The sequence below is a fragment of the Ptychodera flava genome, unplaced genomic scaffold (assembly GCF_041260155.1).
Source record: "Ptychodera flava strain L36383 unplaced genomic scaffold, AS_Pfla_20210202 Scaffold_32__1_contigs__length_2955704_pilon, whole genome shotgun sequence".
In the NCBI taxonomy this organism is placed as follows: domain Eukaryota; kingdom Metazoa; phylum Hemichordata; class Enteropneusta; family Ptychoderidae; genus Ptychodera; species Ptychodera flava.
In genome coordinates this window covers 772,449-775,000 of record NW_027248354.1, presented here as the reverse complement: position 1 = coordinate 775,000, position 2,552 = coordinate 772,449, and positions in this window count along the sequence as shown.

The following is a 2,552-nucleotide window of genomic DNA, read 5'->3' as shown; positions in this document are numbered from 1 at the left end:
TGGAATAAATTACGTATAAGATGTAGCTAAGACAAAGAACAAGAAATTAGTGAGGCATGGAGATCTTGCAAAAGTGTTGAAAATGAAAATGTAAGTATGTTAACATGTCAATCAATTTTTAGACTTTAAAAATTGACCGATGGCCATGGTGTAGCACAGGCTAGGGCTGCAATTCATGATGAGTATCACAATATTGCATATCACAACAACATCCGTTTGATGTAATTTGGTGGCAACTTCACTGAGCACCATGGTATCGATGGACCTTTGCATAAGATATCTCACGCTGGAAAAATCAATCATTCAATGACCGATCATGAGTGGTATTCAGGTCGAAATAGAGAGTAGAACATTGTGCATGCTTAGGCCTACTCAAATTTTTCAAAATCTTTCTCAACTGTACATACATCATTACATGATTAACAGAATAAACTGCATACAAAGCATTTCAGTACATTCAACGACGCTTTATTAAAAAATTTAGAACTGAAATATTCTACATGTTACACAATCAAAATTCATATGGTCGTGGTATTAAAACAGGCGATCAACAAACCTTGCCTACCTCAAGCTCACGGGCCTACCTTACAAGTTGCATTACAATTACCGCAGTACCAGTACTGTACAGCTGTATACTTGCAGTGTAGAGGCACTGCCATCGTCAAGTTATCGATGCCAACCTATGTCTCAACCCGATGTAATTCTCGATCGGAACACTTTCTATGCATATCAGAATTGATGTCACATTGTTTCCAAGGTGTACAGATGACGAAAATGTGCTTGAAAAATAAGATTTGTTGAAGTACGAATGGTGAGCAGGCTGGCTTCTCTCCCCGATATGCATTGATATGATGAACCGTTGAAAACATGGCGCCTTCTGATTGCGCATGCGCATAAGGTCAACTCTCACAGTTGACCCGGAAATCGAAGCCAGTTACAAGGTCATTTGCTCTGAAAGAGCAAGAGGTGGAGGCTGAAAGGTGGTGGGGAGATCAGTCCATGCGCGAACTCTTCATGAAAATGCAAGAAAATACGTCGCTCAGGTGAAGAAATTACTTAAAGCAGTACTGGTAATTTTAAAGCTGACTCGTGTTATGCATGTGTACTGAAATGCCATTGCCAAAATAACACTGTAACGTAGTCTTATCTGTTACGTGGCAATGATAACAATGATAATACAATTATTTGTAAGTTGACCGAGAGATAGGGCCGTGGCTGCTGATTTTCACACGATTCAGAAGTGACTTAATGATACTCAGAAAGTTTTATACGAGGATAGTTTTGATTTTATTTTTTACAATTAAAAGCAGCTGGGATATCAAACAGGTTCGTTTGATTGTTTGTTGGATATGAAGCGGAGGAAATAAAGTTGCAGTTAACAAATAGCTCACTTGCATATTTATAAAGTTTTGTAATAGTCACATAACTCAAAAAAAATGAATTAGATCAGGGTCCGGCCCGAGGTTAGATGCTACTGTATTGACCAATCTGAAAATCAATGAAAACATTGATTTTTTTTATTCTTTTTATTGTGATTCACTTTAAAGTCACTTTTTCAAAAATCAATTACTGGATAATCTTTACATTTTTAACTTTACCACAAAATTGTAGTTTGATCCCTGTGATATTTTGCATTTGTGTTTCTCGAGTTAAACAGGAGTGCCTTAGGATGAAATGAAAATTAATTCACTAATTTCTTCTCTCTATTGTTGTACAGTATATATTCAAATGTAAGGTAAAATGTCTTGTCTTTTACTCATGCCTTCTCGCATTGAGCCTGCAGTTTGCCAATCATAGAATTTGAAGAGATTGGATTGTTGGACATAGTATACAGCAAGAAACAATACATTAGATTAAATGTAGACAAGATGGTGATTTTTGAATTAGAAGTAGATGAGTCTTTGTTTGCCTAAGTGAATTTTGTAGATGAAACTCCCTTAGATTGGATGGTAGATCAGTGTAGATCAAGCGTAGACGAAGTTAGTGCGAAATGTAGACATAGTCATGTCTGGTGTGGACAATATCTGTAGACAAAGCTTCATGTAGACAAACTGCAGTGGCTGTTCATCTACAAACCCTGATGTAGATCTACATAAAGTCTACTGCAGACGGTCCGTAGATCTACTCTCATCTACTGTGGACATAGGTTTTCCGTAAGGGTATACCTTCAACTGTTTCATCCGATGTTTTGTTTACAGCTTGTCGGGTATTCCTTCTCGTCTCAATTGCAGATTGTTGCATTGCATTCCTTTGTAAAGCTTCTGCTGTTATTAGCCGCGAGAAGTACAACGTTCATGATTTGAGGCAGATCGTCCAACGCGCTGGGATTACCTCCGGGGATTACCTCCATTGAAGGGAAAAAGTACCTGCCGTGTGCCGGTGCAGTAACGATCGGTGACCTGATGTAGCAAACGAAGTCAAACATCGCATTTTCGGCATGGTTGAGACATCTCGCTCCTACTCTCACGGTCAAAAGAAGCGCCGCAGCCGCTTTTTCTTTGTCCTTGAGTGCAGCTGTGCATGCTTTGTTGGTATGTAAGCTGGTTGTGTTC